Source organism: Rhinatrema bivittatum, chromosome 18 (genome assembly GCF_901001135.1).
Source record: "Rhinatrema bivittatum chromosome 18, aRhiBiv1.1, whole genome shotgun sequence".
Classification (NCBI taxonomy): Eukaryota; Metazoa; Chordata; class Amphibia; order Gymnophiona; family Rhinatrematidae; genus Rhinatrema; species Rhinatrema bivittatum.
Window position 1 is genome coordinate 34,111,695 of NC_042632.1, and position 25,653 is coordinate 34,137,347.

At 44.9% G+C, this 25,653-nt stretch overlaps 1 protein-coding gene across 2 annotated transcripts in view; it reads right to left on the reverse strand.

Moving 5' to 3' along the window:
* MGAT4B (alpha-1,3-mannosyl-glycoprotein 4-beta-N-acetylglucosaminyltransferase B) overlaps positions 1-25,653 on the reverse strand; it is a 212,596-nt gene that overhangs the window by 85,785 nt on the left and 101,158 nt on the right. The gene's annotated exons all lie outside the window — the stretch shown is intronic.

Consider the following 25,653-nt stretch of genomic DNA (forward strand, 5'->3'; position numbering starts at 1 on the left):
TTTTAATAAATATAAGCATTTCAAAAACAAGCAATTGCATCCCTCTGTGTTGGCTGTTTAACTTAATAACCCAGACAGAGTGCACCAAGAAGAGACCAGCTCAGCCAAATGTAAATTCTCCTATCTGTGACAGCGCATCGCTGCCCCGTGGAACTGACCACTCCCATCTCCCTTATGCACAAAATCCCAGAAGGCAGAGTCAAGGCAAAATTACAGAACAAAGGTTTCCCACGTAAAATACTTATATAAGAAAAATTTAAAAAAATAACACGATTGCAAGAACAACATTGATTAGCAAAGGCTTTTTTCTTCTGGATTTAGTTCTCTTTCCAATCCATTATTTTGCACCATGAGCATGATTCCCTAAGGGGCCTATTCAATTTGTATGTTTAACATGCGTGCTAAAGATCTCATGTTTAACATGCGTGCTAAAGATCTCATGTTTAACATGCGTGCTAAAGATCTCATGTTTAACATGCGTGCTAAAGATCTTATGTTCTTAGTCTTTAGCAGCCTAGCATTCAACTAAAAGGCTCATGCATAACTAAATCCCCTACATTAAACTGGTCCAGAATCCCTCCTACCATCCAAATCCATAACAGAAAGCCCTTTGGGGCTGCAGCTCCCCATTGCACTAACCTTGATCCAGCTGAAAGACCCCCACGGCAGCCCAGAAAGGTTTCTGTCATGGACTGGAAGGGAATCAGCCCCCAGGATCATGAAAACTGCCTGGTCTCATTTAACAGAAGCCCGGCTAAGCCTCAGATTTGCGAGCCTTTACGACCTGGCAACATTCAGACCTTCTTGGGTTACCCCTAGCATTCGAGACCATTCAAGAGAACCGTAAAGCAGGACTTATTACGTTAAAAAGGACAAAAGGATACAAGGTGCTAGTAACTGCACTGATCACACGGCCCAAGGACGAACACTAGCCAAAACCACCCAAGGCCCTCTGTAGGAATTAAATTACTTTCAACAGGTTGAAGACAGAAATTAAAAAAAAAACCCCAAAAAACCTTGTGCATTACTCAGTCCCATTATCCCTGTTTTTTTGTGCTCCACAGCACACCTAGGTGCAAAATCTGAATATACTTTATACCTGCGGACCTTGTACCTAACTTTCAGAAGGGAACGTACACAAGACTTTCCCTTTTGAAACCTGTCAGAGGTACACAGTGCCTGTGGACTTCTGCACAGACTCTTTTGTGCGGGGAGAATGACTCTGGGGGTGGGGGAGGGACAATAATAGTGTGCATATATTTGAAGATATCAAACGTATGCACATTCTGTTCCGGCACACTCCCCAGGAATACGTCCACTGAGTGTGGCTTGGGCATTAATGCCTTGGGCATTAATTTCAGCCGCACTGGGGATTCTGGTAGGGTACTAGATAAGCTTTTACTGGTGCACCTGCCTTTAACATTTGTCCTCATTAGCCACAGACCTGCTCATTCCTCAAGTCATGCCTGGATTCTGACCGATACAAATGTGTGGTTATATCATCGCTGGATCATGTTTGTATTTCTCTAGACCGCCTTTCCAATTTTCAGCTCAAGGCGGTTTACAGCATTTTCAGGAGATCCAAGTGACTTGACCAAGGTCACAGGGAGTGGCAGTGGGGATCTGGATCCTGGTTCACAACGCATTGCTCTCGCCACTCCTACCCGAGCAAACATCTTGTCCAAAGCCGTCTTTCAGAACAGAAGGTACGGAGGTTGGGGGCAGAGGGTACCAGTCGCAATATCATCTTTGTTTCTGCTGGACGTCTAACTCGCACCCCCACCCTGCATGATGACAGTGGAAATCACAGGGCAACGGTCCCAATGATAAAATATCTGCAGCTTTATGCGAGGGGAGAGGAGACAGGAGATCCCTCACCGAGTAACAAACTAAGGGCCAGATGTACCAAGCATTGTTTCACCGCGTAGAGGAAAACTGAGAAAAACTCTTTACTACCCGGAATCCGGCCTTAAAGCAGGCTGTCAAAGTAAGAAAGGCCATTTAAATGCCACGCTAAGTAAGTTGGCATCAGCAGCTCTCTCAAAGTACAAGCTGCGGACAGCTTCAAGGAGTGCTTCAAAGCATCACCCGGATGGTTAGTGTACGGAGGAAACACACGCAGAAACTAAGATTCTTGGGTTTTTTTGCTCTGCATTTGTACGGGCTTCCCGCTCCAGGGCACCTTACGATAATCACGAGTTAAAGAACAATGGAATAATTAAAGAGAAAACAAGAAATAGCCACAGATTATGACGATTTTAAAAGAGGTGAGTTTTCAGACTGGATTTCAAAGTAACTAGGTTTGGCAAGTCCTGGATATCGTGAGATAATGAATTCCAGAGGTAGGGAGCTAGTCCTGAAAAGGAATGGAAATGAGAGAAGGATCAACTATTATGTGGAGTGGTGAGCAAGAATCAGATGGAGGGAGTATGTACGAGAGAATGTACAGGCTAATCGGAAAAGATAGAGCACAGCAAGGTCAGGCAGGCATTTAAATGCAAGGGGGAGGTTCTTGATGGGAGATTGGAATTTAGCAGGGATGCAAGCAAACGAGAGACTGAAGGGGAAAGCAAACAAGCAAGCTGTGCTCTTTTCAAACAACTGAGGAGGACAGAGAGGAGTCTGGAAGGCCAGCAACTGTGGCACAGCAGTAGTCAAGCAGGGCTTTGAGGTTATCAAGAGAGTATGGCAAGAGGCGGACAGGTGTTGAAGGAGAGAAAGTGACAAATGTTGAAAATACCGTATAGCTGCTGACCAAGCGTGGAATAGAGTTTTGATGCATGAAGAGAGAAAAACACAAACCACCACTCATCTTTAGCAAGATTGGAGATGCATTAGAGCATCACAATTTGCATAATGCTAATTTTCTCTCATGCATGGATATCCTGAAAACCCGACTAGCTGGTGGGCCCCCAGCACTAGAGAAAACAAGAGCAGGAGACAGAATGTGTGGCACACAGAGCTTCAGTCTGGGAGGCACGCAAGGACACAATATAGGAATACGCTCAGACAGATGCGAAGCAGAGAGAAAAGGGAAACACAGGAAGTAAAAGAAAAATCTAGTGTGTCCTCAGCAAAGCAGCCCTGGGTGCACCAAGACTGGCAAGACAGACACAGAATAGGAAGGGACTGGGGGATATGCTGAGCAACGAAAGAAAGGGATCAGATTTAGAATGGTTCGAAATGACTTAAGAAGCGCTTAAGAGCGAGGATCACCCAAAATACCAATAAAGGGATGTTTAGGGAGGAGGCTAGTTTAATATACTGTACTGGAAGCTGCTACTAAGTCAGGAAGGATGAGGAAGCACTATGTGAATAAAGCTTCACACGGTAATTTAATTGCCTGTATACTAAAGTAGCATGGAGAAAAGAATGAGATGGTGCATGCACTGTACAAGCACAGGTCTGAACAGCCCACGTGCACTGTGCCTTCTATCCGGGCCGGAGAGAGGGAAGCGATACTGAACTGAATATTTACATTGCAGTCTGTTGTTCCCTTAGGGTTGCCTGAAGATTTGGGCTGGCACACGCCGACGGTTTTTGTGAGTTACATCTGCATCCGTTTTGTCTCCTGACAATTGGCTCCCCTGTTCCTCTTTGGTTGCTTTGCAGGTCACATCAGGAACTAAATGAAGGCTTTCCTAGTGCCAGCTAGCAATGACAGAACTGGAGCGGTGACAGAACCGGAGCGGCGGATCACCCTGAAGCGGTGACAGAACCGGAGCGGCAGATCACCCTGAAGCAGTGACAGAACCGGAGCGGCGGATCACCCTGAAGCGGTGACAGAACCGGAGCGGCAGATCACCCTGAAGCAGTGACAGAACCGGAGCAGTGAATCACTCGGTGACAGAACCGGAGCGGCGGATCATCCTGAAGCGGATCACCCTGAAGCGGTGACAGAACCGGAGCAGTGAATCACTCGGTGACAGAACCAGAGCGGCGGATCACCCTGAAGCAGTGACAGAACCGGAGCGGCAGATCACCCTGAAGCAGTGACAGAACCGGAGCGGCGGATCACCCTGAAGCAGTGACAGAACCGGAGCGGCAGATCACCCTGAAGCAGTGACAGAACCGGAGCGGCGGATCATCCTGAAGCGGATCACCCTGAAGCGGTGACAGAACCGGAGCAGTGAATCACTCGGTGACAGAACCGGAGCGGCGGATCACCCTGAAGCGGTGACAGAACCGGAGCGGCAGATCACCCTGAAGCAGTGACAGAACCGGAGCAGTGAATCACTCGGTGACAGAACCGGAGCGGCGGATCATCCTGAAGCGGATCACCCTGAAGCAGTGAATCACTCGGTGACAGAACCGGAGCGGCGGATCACCCTGAAGCAGTACTTTCTGAAAAGGGCTGCACGTCCGATGATTGAGTGACCGGACTGCAGTGACATTTCACAAGATAAGTCCCTTTGGGGGACATGCACTATGCCGCGCATTTTACCATGAGAGGACACATATACCATGGGCTGTAGTAAAACACCTCAGAGCAGTGTCATCGCAGTATTTCTACTACAGTGGCTTTTTCACAATATTTTTCTCTGCTGAAAAAATTCTACAAGGAGAAATTATTATAAAGAAAGGGGGAACCCCCCCCCCCCACACACACACAAGATGGTGGTCCCCTTCGTCCGGGGCTGCCATATTCTTAATGGAACCAGTATGACCCAAGAAAGCACCACCCCCCCCACTAAGCTCCCTGAGGGAATAGAGATATCCCCGCCCACCCCCCTTAGAGGTGGCCCAAAGTTTAGAAAACAAAGCCAAAAACTATTTAGAAGTCATAGGGTGAGGACACTCTGCCCTCCTGCTCCAACCCCTCCCCCTTTCAAAACCAGTTCCTCCCCGATTCAAAATACAGGGATCTGGTGCCCAGACCCCTCCCCTGGGTCTCCATAACCCCTCTTACACACCACATAATCCTTGGTGATCTAGTGGAAGCCCCCAGTGGGGGGGGGGGGGTGTCTGGAGCACCCCCTAGGTTTCAGGCTTTTCAAACGGGCGGGGCACAGCCTTTACCAGGAGCCTAGGAGGAGCTCCAGCCACCACTGGACAACCAGCTGTGAAGGGGGGGGGGGGGGTTCACTAGCCCACCAGGGATCACCTTGTGTTAAAGGGTGGGGTCAGGGGAGGGCCTGCTACTGGGGGGTGAGGAGCCTGTATTTTGAATCAGAGAGGAAATAATTTAGAAAATAAAATCCAAAGCAAAGAACCGTCAAGAAGCACTGCCCGAGTTATCAAGGAGGCTTCTCACCCAGGAAAAATGCTGCTAGCAGCAATTGATGGGTTTTGTCTGTTGCTTGGTTTAAATTGATTGTAATTGGTACAACTTGTCATAAGGCTTGGAGGTAACTACACGGAACGGCATGGGGGCATCCTGCCTGGAGCGGCAGATACTGCTGTAAGAAGCCTGCTGGGCAGACTGGATGGGCCATCTGGTTCTTTTCTGCCATCATTACTATATAAAGGGGAGGGGGGAAATGTTACTGCATGACTTCTAAATATTTGTTTACTTTATACACTTTGGGCCACCTTTAGTGGTTGTGGGGATCTCTCAAAACCCCAGGGGGGGGGGGGCGGGTGCTTTTTCGGGCTGTATTGGCCTTTTAAATTTCAGCACAGGAGCATCAGAATGGACGTTCGTATCCTGATGCTCCAATAGAAAGCTACAGCTCCTCAGTTGTACTAACTTTTCATGAAATAACATGGCTTGCATTATTTGAAAGAGGGCTGGGTTACTTTATTTGCATTAATTTAGTTATGTATTAGCTGCTTTGCATGCATAGCAGCTCATTTCCATGCAGGTGTTCCACTGGGTAAAAATCATGCAATATCACTGTGATAAATGTGTATCGTGTGATAAACAGCGTTATTCACGTATTAAATGCTTGTTGTGGCTTAGCAAACATACCCCTTTATTTGTAAAACAAAAATGAGATTCGACTGCTAAACTGTTGATCACATCCGAGATATTGCCAGATAAGTTTTTATTGGCAAAAAAATAATTTTCTAAAAACTGACTCTGTGGATAAAGGTTAATGATTATACTTGGGCAACTCTACTGTCTGTGTTCAGGCCCAGTACTACCAGCTGTGCATACCAAGCATTTGCATGGGGTGGCAACAGCAGCAGGAGAAGATGCGGGCCACTGGTGGTTGTTTTAATTGTTTGGTGTCTGCTGTTTTGGAATATTTTATTGTTTTGGAAATGTTGGATATTCTATTCGTTAACTAGATTGAAATATTTAATCTTTTTATGAATATGATCTAACTATTATGACTGATCTTTTATATTTCTTGATTTTATGATTTAATGTTTTATGGAGAAAGGTAATGTTTCTGCTTTTCATTGTTGCTCTGCATACAGACGCTGGCTTGTTGTGGGTTCCAGTTCAGTTCTCTGCATGTTTCTATTTATTTTTTCTGGTCTCTTTATTCTGTATTCGTCAGGGTCTGTCTGTGTTCTGCATGTGTGACCAAGGTAAAGTATTTTCCTGGCATGTAATTTTTGAGTAAGGATCTATAGCGGTCTGATTTGTTTTATTTTCCGAACAGGAGGTGTATTGGTGTTCTAGGGCCTGATGTAATATGTGCAGTTTTGCCTTTTCATAGATAAGATTATTACTTTTTGAGTGTTGGCAGTTAGGGTTGTTTTGGATATGGGATGTTTACTATATTGTTTATTCATGGCTTGCTGAGGGCCAAACCCACACCCAACACACATTACAAAATGTCCAATTCCATAGGAGTTCCAAGTGTCTTTTTTTTTTTTTTTTAAGGGTATTATGGTTAGAACCACAGTAGTGCATGTAAATATATGTATGTTGTGATTGTTTTTGTCTCAAAAGACTGTACTTTTTGAATGTTCTTTTTGCATAATTTAATTGTGTGTGTTTGCAGAGGGTATGGGAGTATGGGAGTCCCTTGTGTATGGCTGTAAGGTTTGCCTAGAGTATACTTCCCTTGACCATGGGCTCAGTGGGTGAGGGAGATGGCTGTCACATTTTTTTTTAATATATAGATTGCTGGAGGGAGCTGTAATTTTTTTTTTATGGACCTGCGACAGAGACTGAATGAATTTAGGGGGGAGCACAGTAAATGTTTGCACAGGGCAGCAAAAAAGCCAGCAGCGGCCGTCTGCGTATACAGCAGGTGTCACACATGAATACCTCTCTCCATTTCACCAGAATTCTTTAGTATTAGGGAGATTCGATTAATGTGTTTTGCTTATTATTCAAACAGTGGCTCTCTTTTTAGGGGGCCTTCTCTTGGTGTTTTGTTCTGAATAATGCAAATAATCGTTTAGATAACAGACGAGGGGGCAGCCCACCAAATGTACGATTTTTTGCCTAAGACAAGGCTTAGGAGGTGGATGGCAGGGGTCCTGATGAAAGACTGAAGAAGAAAACCTTGGAAATGATGGGGGTGCAACCCCTCCTAGCCCTTCAGAAAGGAAGAGAAGCCAAGAAATAGGAAGACGGTGCCTAAAAGCAACTTTGTTAAGATTCAGGGGAGTAAGACGCATGTAGTAAGGGAGAGGCAAGTTACCAGAACATAAAGATATGTGAATCGTTTCACCCCCCCCAGAGATACAAAAAATGGGAACATGTCTTCAGCTCCTCTGGTCCACAGTGAGGAGTTGAACTATCGCAGAAATGAAATCAAGTAGAGGGGGTTAGAGAGAAAATAACCGAAGCAAATGAAAGTCAAAAGAGGGAGAGTAGAGGCTTGCCAGGCATGAATGAGTTTGAGAAACCTGTCGGCGGACGGTTGGTTAAGAGCAGAAAAGGAAGCAGCTGGGTTTTGTAACAGATGGAAGTGGTAGGTAGGTTAAAAAAAAAAAAAAAAAAAAAAGCCCTGTGAATGGCCGGCATCAACCTACAGCAGTGAAAAAAACACTGACCGAAATCCGCAGAATTAGCTGGTGGGGTGAAGGGAGAAAGTGAAAATAAAAACACTATAAAAATATATTGAAGAAACGGTGGATAGGATGAGGGGAGAAAAACAGATTTAGCTGGAGAGAGAGCAGAAACAAAAAGAAGAGAGAAAATTAAAGGCCTCGGGAGTGAATGAGGAGAGAAAAAAAAAAAGGTAAACGCGGGATCTGCATTAATGTCGATTTGGTAAAAGAGCAACCAGCAGATGTTCTGCCAGAGGACGGCAAGGAAAAGGAACTAAACTTTTGAAAGAGGAGTAGGATCCACAGATTCAAGGATCCACAGATCAAGACCCGAAGATTTTTAGGTCAAGGTGATGCCCAGCGGGGACAGCAAGGGAGCAGGCTGGAGGAGGAAGCAAAGCGGGAGAGGCAGAGGTGGATATTAAAGTCACCCAACAGAAGGGGCAGCCAGATGTGAGGAAGAAGGGAGTCAGAGGGGTGGCGGAGGTGGCAGCAGCTCGATAAAGAACAGAAACCGAAAAAGGGTGAACGGAAGAGGGAATAAGAGATGAACTGGCACAGGAGCAGGAAAGAGAGTACACCGAGGCGGCCACCCTGGCTGGATGAACCGGGGACAGGCGAGAAGAAAGGGGGGGGGGAGGGGGAAAACGCGGCCTCCGACGGAGGGCGCCAGGTTTCACAGAGAAGCCACGACAGAAAGGCCGGCTGTGGAAAGAGACGTGCAGGAGGGACGCCAGCCCGTTCCGCGGGGGCATCAGCAGCAGCGCCCCTGAAAGACGGCACGAGAGGGGAGGGGCCTGGGCTGCTTTTCAACCATCCCCCGCGTGCAACGCCGCGTTATCCGGGAGACCGGCAGCAGCCTGCGCGCTCAAGCCCAGGGAGGAAGGTCACTCTCGCGGAGCCTGAGCCACCGCAACTTTAAAGAGGATGATTTTTTTTTATTTTCTGGGTAGTCCCGTGCCAGACTGCGGTCCTAATTTAACTGTCGGGAGAAGAAGCGAGAGGGAAAACGGAGAGCTCAATTAAAACCCAGGCATTTTGAATAGTTGCACTAGGGGAAAAAAAGCATGACAAAAAGGTCAGAGTGAAGCGTCATCTCTGCAGAATATTTGAAGGACAGCCAAAAAAAAGAAAAGAAAAGAATCTGTTTGTAGTTAAACTGTGACTAAGTGAAGAAATAAGCCAGCAGAACTGACACCCAGATATTGTACCGTAAGGTCATATTCTGAAGCCCTGGTGTGCATTCGCGTCAGATTTACTCTAGGATTTGGGGGAATGAGACGGCCCGGTGGTGACAGTACAGCGGTCACTGCTCTGTGCTCTAACAGAACATCTGGATCCAGATGTCATGAGGCTTGGGGGGGGGGGGGGAGGGGGAGTGCAGCAGCTGCAGAGGTAAAGGGGCAAAGTCAAACACTGTCCCCCCCAGGACAACAGCTGCCACCTGCAAGCCAGCAACAGTGCATCTATATCCCAACAGGTAGTACGGTCAGTAGGCGGGTCCATACGTGGAAAGAGGGGACAGGAGAGGAAACTGAGGAAATACCTGTATGCACATAGGATGTCCGATGAGAACCAGATGGGGGAAAAAGAGTAAAGAGAGAAATCCTGCCCAAGACAAAACCATCAAAGTTTAATTACACCTGGAAGATGTTAATCCAAGTCTGGGTATCCCTAACTACCACTGATGCAGGCAGAACAGCTGGAACAGTTACATACAGAGCAAGTTTGGAGGGCCAGAAATCCAAACTTCCTTTCTGATTAACTTAACAGCTGTCTCCAGGCCCAATGTAGTAAGGTATGCACATGCTGTTTATTTAAAAGACATGTACAGTCCACCTTTCGCATATTAATTCAAAAGCAGATCACAGCATAAACACCGACACCATTAATAACTGACAGAGACGTCACACGTTAAAGTCAAACTCAATTTCATCTAACACAAATATTAAAACAGGATAAAATATATACTCCAATATCCCCAATGGAGAGTACAGATAACCTAGCGCTTTAAATCACTATGCTTGTGAAAATAAATAGGTCTTTAAATGCCGGTCCCTTCCTTTAAACCCAAAGGGAGTGCATTCAACCAGGTAGGGGGTACTAGCAAGCAGTTTTATGTATGTTCTTGTGTGCAGAACGTTGCTCTCAATTTAACAAGGAAATCCCCCCCCCCACCAAAAAAAAAAAAAAGTGAGCACAACTATATGTAGAACGTGCACAAAGTAGCTCTCCTCCAGTCAAATCCCACATCAAATGACAGCATTAGCTATTACACCCCCACCCCCCATCCAGTAGGGTGCGGACACTTAACTCATGGTTTCTTAACCTTCAAAGTTTAACTCCGGCTCACAGGTGGAGTAAAGTTCCCGTGGCCAACGTTAGTCTATGGTGCAGGGGTCCTGTGCACAAAGTGGGATTTCTGCACATAAATCATGTTTTATAGGCAGAATAAAGGATTTGTCAGCAGAAAACATGGTTTATGCACGTCAGTACTGTTTTTATATGCTCCAAGTCATTGCACGCACATTTTTTGTGCACACAAGTGTCAGGTCTACAAAATCACCTCAGTGAATGATTTTCTAGTTACACATCTGGCAGGCCTGAATTTTGGCACAGGCAGGCAACGCAGGCATCTGCACAGAGCACCAAATTCTGAAGGTGCCGTGCTGCCATCTGGGATCTTCAGCTGGAATCCACAGCAGCTGCGACAGGAAGGAAAAAAAAAAGATGTCAGCAAGCGGCCTGTGAGCCAGTGCATGCTTGCAGAGTTGCTTACGTCAAATAGCGCTATAGAAATGTTTAGTAATCGTAGGTCTTGCAATGGCCCCATGCCTTGCGCAGACAGGCTTCCTTGGTAACAGAAAGCCAGTGCAGAAGGAGAGGACTGTGCTGCTCCCAGGGCCTGAGAGCATGCAAATGTTCACAGGACACACACGCTGACCGTTTTTGGTTTTCCTCCCTGTTAAGAGCACTGGATGAGATGAGGAGGAAGGATGTTGGAAGACGCCATGGGGCAGGGAGGGGTACTGTAATCTTCCAGGCCACACCCCTCTAAGTGCATCTAGGTGCTGAAATTTTAAATTCAGCCCTGACCTCTACTAAACTTTGCACTGGAGCACGTGTGTTATTAATACCAGGCTCTTTTCATTGTGGTGTTTTAGTACCTTTCGGTTTCAGACTGTTGCTCTGTACACGTTTGGCCGTGAGGACATCAAGGTGTCCAGCGCAAGGCGAGGCAAGCTTGTCGATTGTGATATTGTGGATGCAAACAGAATCTGAGAAAGCCTGAGGACAAGCAGAGAGGATGCCCAATCCTGAAGAGATAGAGTTGTACAGTCATTTACGACGACATGGAGCACACCAAATACAAGTTAATCTTTTCTAATTTGAAACGAGAAAAAAACTACAAATTTTGGTTTAGGTATTATATTTTAGTGCATGATGAACACAAATGAAATGAATAAAAAAAAAAAAGGATTCACAGGCAGCAACATCTATTATCTTATTATAGAGCGCTTAACATTTTAAAATGTGTAGGTGATTTACAGTAAATAGCCTTTTACTTCAAAATTTCTACAAGTCAAAAGGTTCCCTCTGTTGTGTGTGATGGAACAGATCCAAAACTGCCCATGCGAAAACCGTTCCAAAAAGAAAGATGGGGGCCATACGTCACCACAATCGAGCAATATGACTGAACATGCCCTGGTGGTTTTTAAAAAAATTAATTCACGAAGAGATAATGGTGTGAGAAGTTTATGCAAGGTATTCCTGCTAAATCCATAAATCTCCTTACCATTATGAGTCAGGGCAAATCGGGAAAGAGCTATGTCATTTCTCTTCAAAACACCATGTGATCCTCACATGGAAACATGCGTGAAGTACGAATACAGCACATACAGCAAACGATTGGACTCTGGGAAAGAAATTTGCTTTTTCAAAAGCATGGTATGCAGATATAGGAAAAAAAAAAGATGAGAAAAATGCAACAGTGAAAGGAGAACTAAGTATAAGACCAAAGAGAACATGACAGAGCCAAGGGGGAAAAAAAACCAAAAACTTGATATTCTAAGAAATGGATCTACTATCACGGCTTTAGGGACTGCCTGCTATTTCAACAGCTCAGACAACCCTGAAGCGATGTCTTCGTTTCCCATTTGTTTTCAGCAAGCACCTAAGAAATGTCTTTTGACATTTTGGAATTTGTTCATGTCAGACACTCGTGCAATCACTGGAGACCAATTCAGAACAAACACGAAGGCTTCGCAAGAGCCAGCCGAGAAGCCCTTCTCACCCCTTACACTCCGTCCCGGGCGGTCCACTAACATGTCGAACATACTTACCTTTTATTGATGGTGAAATGAAGTAAAACTCTACCATATGGGTTGATGCTGCTAAGCTGCAATGTCAGTCCAAAGGGCAATATACAATCATTGTTCAGAGAAGGATAGAGTTGTCAAGACATGTGCAACGACCAGTTTGTTCACTCAAAGAAATCAAATTCCAGACACTGATTTTCCTAAAATGCTGCATTTCTGAAAAACATTAATCTGCTTGTTTCCTAGCTCTACTGCTTATTCTATTTTATTATGGGGTTTTCTCTCTTTTTTTTGTCTTAAGCAGCTGGTACTTATGTTTTTACAGGGGGGGGGGGGGGGGGAATAAACATGCATGCATAAATCTATAGCCTGGATTTTCCCCTTTTATTACCAATTCTGAACACCCCACGTAACGTGGGCCCTCGCCAAACAGGGGGCTGGAAGATTGTCTCCTTCAACAAGTCCCCCCCCCCAGCTGGCAGTGGTTGCCACTGTAATGGCAGCCATCTTTTGTCATCAGGATGAAAAGATCTTTACACTTCCACTGGAATATGGGGCTGGAATATGAGGCCTATACCCTTTATTACATACAGATGTAGAATATGAGGCTAAATAAGGACTGTAAGGCCCATCTAGTCTACCCAATTTATCTCTGGGTAAAATGTCATATCTCTCAGGTGATCTTTACCCTTTCCTTACCTTTGAGTTATCTGAATGCCTCTCACGTCCCCTGTCCTTTCCTCTACAGAAAATACATATTTAAGTCCTTAAAACTCATCTTATGGGGCTTTTGGGGCAAGTCTTCTAGCATATTAATAGCCCTTCTCTGAACCACCAGAACTGGCCACACCAATGACTTATACAGAGGCCATGCCCTCTGGCTTTATGATAAGAACATAAGAAAATGCCATACTGGGTCAGACCAAGGGTCCATCAAGCCCAGCATCCTGTTTCCAACAGTGGCCAATCCAGGCCATAAGAACCTGGCAAGTACCCAAAAACTAAGTCTATTCCATGTAACCATTGCTAATGGCAGTGGCTATTCTCTAAGTGAACTTAATAGCAGTAAATGGACTTCTCCTCCAAGAACTTATCCAATCCTTTTTTAAACACAGCTATACTAACTGCACTAACCACATCCTCTGGCAACAAATTCCAGAGTTTAATTGTGCGTTGAGTAAAAAAGAACTTTCTCCAATTAGTTTTAAATGTGCCCCATGCTAACTTCATGGAGTGCCCCCTAGTCTTTCTACTATCCGAAAGAGTAAATAACCGATTCACATCTACCCGTTCTAGACCTCTCATGATTTTAAACACCTCTATCATATCCCCCCTCAGCCGTCTCTTCTCCAAGCTGAAAAGTCCTAACCTCTTTAGTCTTTCCTCATAGGGGAGTTGTTCCATTCCCCTTATCATTTTGGTAGCCCTTCTCTGTTATTGATTTTCAAGAAGCATCAACAAATTGGACAGGGTAATGTTTCTGCACATACCATGAAAGTACAACACAGGTTCAACATTACAAACGCTATAGCTTCCCACCTTCCAGAGCTGGGACTAGGGAGAGGCGAGGGGGACGGCTGACCCGGTTGTCAAGCCCAAGAGGGGGGTCATCAACAGGGCTGGTTTTACCTATGGAGAGAAGTGCACAAGGCTCTGCCCCCATCCCAGGTATCAAGCAAAGAACAGGAATGGTGAAGGAGATGAGCTTGGCGCAAACGGCGAGTAGTGCAAAACACAGAAGAACCATCTGCTCTGCCCCATCCCAGGTATCATGCAAAGAACAGGAATGGTGAAGGAGATGAGCTTGGAGCAATCGGCGTGTAGTGCAAAACACAGAAGAACCATCTGCTCTGCCCCCATCCCAGGTATCATGCAAAGAACAGGAATGGTGAAGGAGATGAGCTTGGAGCAAACGGCGAGTAGTGCAAAGCACAGAAGAACCATCTGCTCTGCCCCATCCCAGGTATCATGCAAAGAACAGGAATGGTGAAGGAGATGAGCTTGGAGCAAACGGCGAGTAGTGCAAAGCACAGAAGAACCATCTGCTCTGCCCCATCCCAGGTATCATGCAAAGAACAGGAATGGTGAAGGAGATGAGCTTGGAGCAAACGGCGAGTAGTGCAAAACACAGAAGAACCATCTGCTCTGCCCCATCCCAGGTATCATGCAAAGAACAGGAATGGTGAAGGAGATGAGCTTGGAGCAATCGGCGTGTAGTGCAAAACACAGAAGAACCATCTGCTCTGCCCCCATCCCAGGTATCAAGCAAAGAACAGGAATGGTGAAGGAGATGAGCTTGGAGCAAACGGCGAGTAGTGCAAAGCACAGAAGAACCATCTGCTCTGCCCCATCCCAGGTATCATGCAAAGAACAGGAATGGTAAGGAGATGAGCTTGGAGCAAACGGCGAGTAGTGCAAAGCACAGAAGAACCATCTGCTCTGCCCCATCCCAGGTATCATGCAAAGAACAGGAATGGTGAAGGAGATGAGCTTGGAGCAAACGGCGAGTAGTGCAAAACACAGAAGAACCATCTGCTCTGCCCCATCCCAGGTATCATGCAAAGAACAGGAATGGTGAAGGAGATGAGCTTGGAGCAATCGGCGTGTAGTGCAAAACACAGAAGAACCATCTGCTCTGCCCCCATCCCAGGTATCATGCAAAGAACAGGAATGGTGAAGGAGATGAGCTTGGAGCAAACGGTGAGTAGTGCAAAGCACAGAAGAACCATCTGCTCTGCCCCATCCCAGGTATCATGCAAAGAACAGGAATGGTGAACAAGATGAGCTTGGAGCAAACGGTGAGTAGTGCAAAGCACAGAAGAACCATCTGCTCTCTCATCCAGCTCCTCTTCTCTTGTTCCCCCCTTCCCTTCCTGTCCATAGGAAACACGAATGAGGTGAAGGGGAAGGAGTTAAGATGCAGTAGATGGCAGATCAAAGAAGAGTTCAGTTTCTGTATGCATATTTCCATTTCTAATCTCTTATTCTGTATTTGATGAGGATCTGTTCTAAACGTTACAAAGGTGAAGTATTCTGCTGGCATGTAGGGATCTGTAGCATGTCCCCCCTTAAGTGATGTACTGGTGTTTTAGGGCCAGATGGAACATTTGCGGTCTTGCTTTTTCATACAGGGTTGTTGCTGTTTTCAGTTCTGGGAGATTGTGCTGTTTTGGTATGGCAAGTTTGCTATATACGTTCTGAGTGACATTTTACAGGGGTTTGTGTTCCTTCACAAAGTGCTTGATAATGGAGGGACTTTGTGTCCCTGTTACTAAGTGACAACATAATTTGAAGGTTTTTTTTCTATGGCAAGTAGTAAGGGGAGAAAATTCCATTTCAGCATAGCTAGCCTTAAACAGGCCGATACAGTACAGTGCGCTTCGATGGAGCGCACTGTTAACCCTTGATTGGACGCGTGTTTTCAACGCGCTAGCGTTACCCCTTATTCAGTAAGGGGTCAAAAACACGCGTCCAACCCCCCCGAAACTAATAGCGCCCGCAACATGCAAATGCACCTTGATGCCTCTATTATGTATTCCCGCACGATTCAGAAAGGAAGATGTGCAGCCAAGCTGCTCATTTTACTTTAAGAAATTAGCGCCTACCCAAAGGTAGGCGCTAATTTCTGCCGGCGCCAGGGAAGTGCACAGAAAAGCAGTAAAAACTGATTTTCTGTGCAGCCTCCGACTTAATATCATGGCGATATTAAGTCGGAGGTCCCGAAGGGTAAAAAAAGTAAAAAAGAAAAAAATAAATTTCAAAGTAGGCCCGTGGCTTGAAAACCAGACGCTCAATTTTGCCAGCGTCTGGTTTCCGAACCCGTGGCTGTCAGCGGGCTCGAGAACAGACGCCGGCAAAATTGAGCGTCGGCTGTCAAACCTGCTGACAGCCGCCGCTCCTGTCCCTAAAGAGGCGCTAGGGACGCGCTAGTGTCCCTAGCGCCTCTTTTTACCTGTTTCTACCGCTGGACCTAATTTGCATACTGTATCGCGTGCACAGGAGAGTGTCCTGTGCGTGCGCTGGGAGAGCGGCCGTTTGCCCGCTCTCCCGCGGACTTTACTGTATCGGCCCGTTAGAGATTAACTTCAACCAATGTGGTTTGAATGTCTTCATAAATTTAGATATTTCTTGGGTTTTGGGTTTTTTTTGCACTCTTCCAAAAATCACAGATAACATTTATCAGATATTGCGATAGGATTTCTGAAACGTACTTGTAAATGAGATATACACACACTAACATGTATATACATTTAAATATATACATGTAAAAGTTTAATATTTGAAAGCATGACATCCGGTTATGCTATTTTACAGCACTGAACTGGGAAGGGCTATGGTGGGAACAATGATTTGAGTTTAGTTATCAATATTTCAGGGGTGCCTATTCGTGGAAGGGGCATAAGATCAAAGGCTGTAGGGGTTTCCCAAACCTGTCCCGGGGTCTTCTAGCTACTCGGGTTTTCAGGATGCTATAACCAATAAGCTTGTGTGAGAAGGGGGTCAGGGTGGCTCACAGGCCCTAGGCTGATTTTATTTGAAGTGTCTGCAGCATTGCAGCCCAAGAAGCAGAAGACAGAAAGAAAGGGGGAGGGGGAGCCAAAGAAGGGTCTGCTCCTGGGCGGAAGGTTGGAGGCAGACAGATGGGGGGGGGGGGGGGGGGGGGGTTGCTGCTTCTGCTGAGAAGGGATTCCTGCTGCTGGGAGAGAGGGGGGCTAATGCTGCCGGGTACGGGTGCCTAGGGGAGAGGAGGCTTCTGTTGCTGAGCAGAAGGTCGGGAGAGAGGGGCTAATGGGCAGGGGGTGAGGAGGAGAAAGGGGGGGGGGACTGCTAGGCAAGGGATAGGTGGTAGAGAGGGGTGCTGCTGGGCAAGGGCTGGATGGGGGAGAGAAAGAGAGGGGAAGCTGGTCAAGGAGTGAGCAGAGGAGAAAGGGGAGGATGCAGGGCAAGGAGAGGGTGGGGAGAAAGGGGATGCAGGGAAAGGAATAGGAGATGCAGGGCACAGAGTGGATTGTGGAGAGGGGATGCAGAGCAAAGAATTGGTTGGAAGAGAAAGGGGATGCTGGACAAGGGGTGGGGGGGGGGTGGAGGAGAGAGGGTAGGATGCCTGGTAGATGGGGAGAGAGAGAGAGAAGGGTGTGCTTTTCTGGAACTGCTGCCACCAAAGGGATAGCTGCTCCTTTGCCAAAAGAGGACACGGAGCCATAGCAGAGCAGCTACTTGTAAGTCAAAAGGGTGGGGGGGGGGGGGGGGGGGGGGTGGGAGTGAAATTCTGAAATTTGCCTCATGCACCGAAAAAGCTGGTCCTGGCATTGCCACCCTCCATCCCCAGCCAGCAAAAAATGTACTGCAGGTACTGGATAAACTAGAAAACAATACATACAACAACAGCCTAAATCATTTAACAATTGGCTGAGAGCTCTAGGTGATACGGAACCAGATACATAAAAGTTCTGACCTGTGTTTTAGAAAAGCTCTTTTGCCTTCAGACTTCTCCATAGCTACCGAAGAATGTAAAGCATTCCTCCAAAGCATTAAGCTAATAGAGCCTGGGACCCTCAAATGGTTTAGAATAGTCTTTTTACCAGGTACAAATCCCTTCTGGAACCATAGTTTTGCATACTTATCTTAAGATTTCACTTCTTCTTTACCTGGAAACAACACCAAAGAAGTATAAGGAAGATGAATATCTACCACCTCTTCCATGCAAGACAATACCCTGCACCAAAAACCGTTGACATACCCAGCAGGTCCAGAAACTGTGACCCAAACTTCCAAGAGATAACGAATATTTCAAACAGATCTCTGAGGAGAGAAAACGCTCTATGCTGGACCATGTAAAAACGAGTCAAAAATGTATATCGAAGCTCACGTAATAGCATATTTTTAGATACTGCACTGATGCTGGTAAAACTAAAAAACGTTGTTTGACAATTTGGTAATTGTAGCGCCTGCTGCCATTTAACTAATTAAGTCTGAAAAATCAAATAGAGAGTCCAATTGTGTAAGAAGTTTGGGTATGAAATAGCTCCAGTATGAGGAACCAATTTTGGTCGGTCAACTGGAAAGCAGCCATACCTTTATTTATTTATTTTTGGTTTTTTATATACCGATCTTCTTGCATTGGATGCAAATCAAACCGGTTTACAGTAAAACAATTCAACTTGCCAAGTAGCATTACATGGAACAAAGAACATGGAACAATATAATAGTTCTTACGAGCATTACATAGAGTACTAGTAACAAATTAAACATTTGAACCTTTAGAGACCATTAGTGACAATTCTTATAGCGAATTTGATTAGATGTGCCTTAAATGATAAGAACGGAAAATAAGGGGAAAAAGATTGATTGGGATTTACATGAAAAAGGGGAAAGGGAGGAGGGGCATAAGAAAGAAGATGTAAAATAGGGACGGATAATGGATGAATTTATAACAAATAGAATCAATTAAAAATGTCTTGGATAGTATATATTGGGTCTTCAAGGAAATGCCTGACTAAATAGCCATGTTTTCAGTTTTTTCTTGAACGAGATCTGGCAGGAGTCTAGTCTGAGTTCTGGTGGGAGGGTGTTCCAGAGGGTAGGACCTGCGGTAGATAGTGCCCTGTTACTTCGCGAGGATTTGACTTGAGGGACGAATAGGGTGCCTTGGTAAGCTTTCCTGATAGGTCTCTTGGATTTGTGGGTGCATAGCTGAAATGTGATATCCATTGGGGCTGCGTAGTGTAAAGATTTATGCATGATGGTTAGAATTTTGTATAGAATTCTATGTTTGATCGGTAGCCAATGGAGGATGTATAGGATAGGTGTGATGTGGTCTCTTTTTTTAGAGTTGGTACCTTTAAATGGTACATAACCCAAAAAGTGTCAACCATCTGAACCAAGTGATGTTGCTCCCGCAGATGTCTAGGAGAGAAAACATTCCCTTGGGAATCCAAAAATTTAAGAATATATCAGCAAGCCTTTCTGGCTCCATGCATGGAAAACAGATTGAAGCATTCCTGGGAGAAACTTACGATTCCACGAGAATGCTAAATCAAGAGAACAGCGAAATGGTAACTAAGTAACAGCATAACCATCGCCATGTCTAACATAGGCAAGACCAACAGACCAGACTGAGAATGAGCGAGCATCTCTTTGTAAGTCGGGTATAACGCATAATGCTAAGACAAAGGAGACATTACCCCTGCTTCCAAAGAGACTCACCTATCACCTACCTGATGTAAGTTAGCAGCCGGATTACATAGCCATAAACTATCCTAGATCCATGGTTTCATTAACGTATTGAGGACCAAGCAAGGTAGTCTTCCAGTCCATACATATTTCCTCCATAACTTAGCCATGAAACAATCCGTTTCACAGGAGAGGTAAATAGAGATCAGAGAGAACATAGGTGTCAGGGTAAAAAAGTATATTCACTGGTTTTGGACCAGGGTCTGTTCAGTTTGGGGAAGGGATTTTGCTCTTAGCACCACAGAATGGCTTAGACCTAGCCAGGACCACAATAAAAATACGATTGCTGTATGACCCCCGCCCCTGAGGATGCAGATTGGTCCCTCAGGGAATACAAAAGGAGCGCTGGGTCACCTCACAGGTGCTCCCAGAATTTAGACAGCACGAGGGCCATAGAGGAGTTCTTTACAAGACTTGTATTATTGTGATTCCGCTTTCTGACGTGTTAGGTTTGTCTACGTCTGTATTGTACTGCCTTCTGGAAGGATGCTATGCTGCAGAAAACGAGATTGTATTTATGGATAGAGTAAGAAGCCTATTCCTGTACTGCGATCATACTACTGAGTACTTGCAGAGCTGTAAGACAGGAACTATTTATGTTTGCATCTCCAAATAAACCCACTTGCAACCTTATTCCTGTGCCCGTGTGTTGCAGGAGCCACTGGGCCTGACAATATACACCCATGTAGGTAAAACTAGCATTTTGAAGAGCTGAATCTTTCCTACTAAAAGACAATGGAAAAGAAAAACCACAAAGTCAACATTCTCTCTCTGTTGTTGCAGTCAAAAATAATAAATTAGGTTTTGGAATTTGTTTGGGGTCCCTACAAATGAAAACACCTAAACACTTAAATGAATCATTTGCTCACTTTTAAAGGAAAAGCTCACCTCCCACTGATCAGAGGTGAATGCTCACATAGGAATTGCCTCTGATTTGTCTAAATTTAGACTCCAATCACATAGGGCACCATATGTCCAAAACTCAGAAAGCACTCTGGGCAGATATGAAGCAACAAATCATCAGCAAAAGAGGCTAATTTAAATGAAGAAGGAGCAATAGGGTAGACATATCTGGAGCGCCTATTAGCAAGAGTCCACAGAAAAGGACCTGAAAATCAAAGAAATAGCAAGGAGGAAAGAGGGCATCCCTCTTTAAGTCCCACGCTGTAGTGATAAACTATCAATAAGCATACCCTTAATCAATACTGAAAATGTAGAAAGAGAACAAAAAACAGTCAAAATCTCAAGAAATAAATCCCTGAATACCATAGGAGCGAAAGGATTCAAATAAAATGTCCCAGTTGACTCTGATAAAAGCCTTCTCGGCATCAAAACTTATTTATAGTGAGCTCAGTCGACATTTATTTGATTGCTCCGTAGAAGCTATCAATTTACGGACATTATCGACCAACTGACAACCCTCAACAAAACCATCCTGGGACTCCAATATCAAATCAGGAAGAATACATGATAGCCTGTCAGCCATTACTTTAGCCAGAAATTTAATACCACAGTTTATTAAGGAAATGGGTCTATATTATGCCAGGAACAAAGGATCTTTACCTGAGTTAGGAAGAACTATAATAACGGCGTTATTGGATCCACAAGTAGACATTCCCTTCTCAATTAAATCACCAAAATATAATACCATAGGGCCAGCAATCTGATCTAAATGTAATTTATAAAACTCATTAGAGAAGCCATCTGGACCAGCAGCCTTGTATAATTCGGTCTGAGAGAACTCGCCATATTTATTTATTTAAAAACATTTTTATACCGCGTTATCTAAAATTCTAAGCAGCTGACAAAGGGATAAGTAGTACTTAAAAACCGGAGCCATTGCTCAGAGATAAGTGGTAAACTCCACAGAGGAAAGTTAGGCTTTGGCTTCCTCCATATTACAAGGTGACTTGGTTACAGTTTTCCATAATAGGTAACAAAAGCCAGAGCTATGTCTTTACTGGAACTGATGAAGGTATCTATTAGGCCCTCAAGGTTCAAGCAGACTAAGGAGTGGCCCGCAATCCCCATCAAACCTATCTACACCTTAGAAATTTTCTAAAAGAGAGAATGAGATAACAGCAAATAATCAAGTTGAGATTGGATTCCATAGGCTCAAGATACATGGGTAAAAATCACTTTCCCGGGGATGCAATGTATACCAAGTATCAATCAAATCTAGAGAGTTACACAGGTACGCAACACCCAATAACCTCCTTCCAAGGGATGATCCAGTATACTTTGATTTATCTAGAGGCGCGTCATGAACACAATTAAAAGCCCCCATCTATCAATAACAATTAGTGTACAGGAGGACTCCAACTGGGAAAATGTGTTGAAAGAATTTGAGAGAGTAAACATTAGGTGCATATAAACCACAAAACAGAATAGGAGTATTACATAAAGTACCTTGAACAATAAGATAGCACCCATCTACAACAGATACAGTATTTGTTTCTTGAAAAGGTATTATCTTGTCAATCAGTGTAGCAACTCCAGGCCTACTAGCACCAGAAGCAGAATAAATCTCGCCAACCCAATGACATTACAGTTTGAGATGTTCATCATCAGATAACTTAGTCTCCTGAAACAACGCAATATAAGCATGATTACGTCTCAGGTGTTGAAAATTTTTAAAAACTCTTTTCACTACCGGTGCAATATCAGAAACATTACATGTAGCACATCCCAAAGAATTAGCCATAACAACTAGTAGAGAAGATTGTAATCGGGGAAAATAAGGCGGGAATAGACTTTGGAGGCCTCCAAAAATAATGAAATAACAAAAGGATCAAAAAAGAGAAAAAAAAAGCACTGTCAAACAAAGTAAAGAATATGCTGGCTCCTTGCCTACCTCCCACTTCCCAAACCCTAGTCCTTCCCCTCCCATCAAGACATCCATCTTCACCTGCTATAAGGTTCATGCATCGGCCAGGCCCACCACCTGTAAGAACAGAAGTTGCTTATGTAGTAAAAAGAAAAGCTTAGTTCTAAAAGACTTATGTCTTCAGTTCTCTCTAATATAAATAATTCTGTCAGAGAACTTTGCTAACTAAAGCAGCTGTAATCAAAGCGTGCAAAGACCCAAACAATAGTATAAAGGTACCTAGAACAGATAATGAATCATCTACACAATGCAGTCCAATTAGTAAAATAGATACATCCAAAACAATGGAAATAGAAATCTGTACAGACAGTGACAGGCAAGCAACATTTATATTCCAAGAATTAATGAACGATGAATCAGAAGGTACAAAATTTTTTTTTAAATATTTCATTTGAAAGATCACAAGGTTGTGAAGCATGTGATTATGATCCAAAGAGGCAACTTAAATGATCATAAAGGGAATCCACTGAAAGGTTGCACATTAGAAATGTCACGCAGCTGGAACAAGTTGACCTAGACCAATAAGACCATAAAGTGTGGAGTCACAAAAAATGATTATCCTTCACAAAGTCAAAACTTCAATAAAACAAAAGCAAAAGGAGCACAAGACCATCATCTGGAAAACAATAATCCAGAGCTGTGGGAATACTGTCTGAGCTGTCTCCGAAAGACGCTGCATCCAAAACACTTAAAGGAAATAAAGAAACAGTATAAGGGTCCTTTGAAACAATTGTAAGCTTCAAACTGTCAAAAATAGGTCATCAAAAGCCAGTAATATGTTACTGCACCACTGCCAGCTTATGCAGAAGTAGAGAAATGGTCTCAAAAGTAACAGAACAACTTTTCAAGAGCGCAAGGATTCTATAAATTGAAACACAGCCTCCACCTTCTCAAACAATAGTTTCCCCTGATATAGCACCGTTAGGCGAGCAGGATACAACAAAGTCATACACAGCTTTATTTTGGTCAGTTGAGTTATATTTCGGGCCAAATGCCCTCCGTTGGGTAGATACAGACGCCGAGTAATCCTGGGATACCAGGGTTTTGTGGCCTTTGTAAAAGCGCTTCGGAAGTCAGTCTGTAGGCCCTTAAAATACCTCCTTTGTTGATCTTCAGAGATACGTACCCCAATCCTCTGCGCTCTCTCTTGGTGAAAGGTGCCATATTTACCAGATAACTGGAAAACCTCAGGGAGGCATTTTTCCAGCACCTCCAACAGACCTTGTTCAAAAAGTGACTTAGGAAAACAGACAAACCGAAGATTGTTCCATTCCGAGCAGTTCTCCGGCTTATCTGAGACAGTTGACTTACTTGCAAGTCGGCCCATGCAATCCCCCACCCCAGAAATCTGTTCAGCCGCCTGCAATCTGCCAGCATAAATCAGACAATTAGCAATGAGTCAAATTCCGCATTTAGTTCGGCCTGCAAAGCCATCGCTGCCGCCACAGTCTGCCCAGCGGATGTTTCAGAAGTATCTGCACTGGGGGCCTTCGGCCATCTTGATGGTTTTTCTTTCCCGACTTTCCGGACATTTAACAGTGGGCAGCGGCTCAATCAAGGGAGAAGATCACGGTCACGCTCCGAAGGGAGTCGGAAAGCAATTTCAAACAAATTAGGCGGTGAGTGAAACTAGTAAAGCTGGAAGGGCTCCAGAGCTAACACAAAAGCATCTTGGCTCTCATCGATGGATCATGTGGCCCCTGGTTTAAAAAAAAAAAAAAAGTCTTTCTTCACTGGTTCCCCTCTCCACTGCTTCGTGTTGCATTGATATTTTCTATATGTATGTGTGGTGCCTGCATAGGTTTTTGTTTAGCACAATACAGCTGCTCCTCCTGTTTCATTAGTGGCTGAGTAGGAGGATCGTTCTAAACATTTTACACACAAATAGTTCCTCATGAATGGACAGGGAGGATGCCAATGATTTTCCTTCCTTCAACTAAATCATGTAAACATCTAGTTTTTCTCTTACTGAGGAGGAGTTGTTTTTTGGTTTGTTTGTTTTTTTTAAAGACAACCTGTCCACTCCAGCTAATTACCACTGCCACAGACAAGAATTAACAGTGACTCTTTATGAAGGACGAACCCGAGCCATGTGGCTCTCAGAAAACCTAGAAATAAACAATTCACGAGTGTCTCAACTTGATCCAAGTGCTGCGTTTTTAATGCATCTTTTGCGACATTCGACTTACTCCCTTGTCGACCACGCTTATCCAGTGTAACGGAGGATACACATGGGTGAACCCAAATCTGCAGCTCAGGAGCAGGAGGGTGTGGCACGTGCACCCCACCAATGCATTAAGCAGTTGTCAGCCTTTCGGCTGGGAACAAATGCCAGGTCTAAGCCATGAAGCAATGACGGCGCCTCACTGGCTGGGATCTAGAACCTGTACAACATGGGGGTGGAGGGGAACGGAGGGGGAGGTTTAATCCCATTGGAGACACAATAATGTTAATCTCTGGTGTTTGGATGAACCAGACTGTAAGCTTCGCAGAGCAGGGACTATTTCTTGTGTGTGACTGCAGAGCGCTGCATACGTCTGGTAGTGCTATAGAAATGATTAATAGTACTTACGGCCAAAGCTAAACTAGTAGGATTAAACCTCTATTTGGGGAAAAAGAAAGAACGTACTGAGAGATGAAAACAAGGTTAGAGCTGTGCGATCATCTCAAGGGAGAGAGAGAGAGAATGGCACAATCACTACAACCAGAAATCCAAAGAAATCTTCCACTAGGAAACGTTAATAGCATTAAGCGAAGTACAGTGCAATGCGAATACACAGCACTCGGAGCCCAGAAGCAAAGCATGCCTTAACGTTACGTTCATTGCAGATCTTGACATTTATTCTCTATGCCACTTGTCTACCCACCCCTTGCATCATTAGGGGTGTTTTACTGTAAATTGCTTGGGCCTATTTTGTATTAAGCGATTAATACATTTTTATAAACAGGTGCGCGCCGAAGGCTTCCACGCCACGCTCAACCCCTGATTGGAGACAGATCTGACCACCGGTGCCATAGTGGGGGGAAGTTTTCCTGTGCTTGTAGGAACGAGGGGGGGGGGGGGGAGGAGATTCCATCCCCAACTGCCCGTGCCGAGGGTCCGACGCCGCCTTGCTTCTAGACGAGGAGCGGCTCCGCTGCTCGGCCTCGCTGCGCATCTTCGGGCTCCTCCCCACCAGCGCCTTCCTTAAGGCCTCAGGTCTTCCAGGCACGGTGTTGCTGCACCCGAGCACAGCTGAGGCAGTCAAAGGCATCATGGCCCGGGCAACAATGGCAGAGAGAGTGTATCCATGATGGCCATCCGCCTCCCGCTGA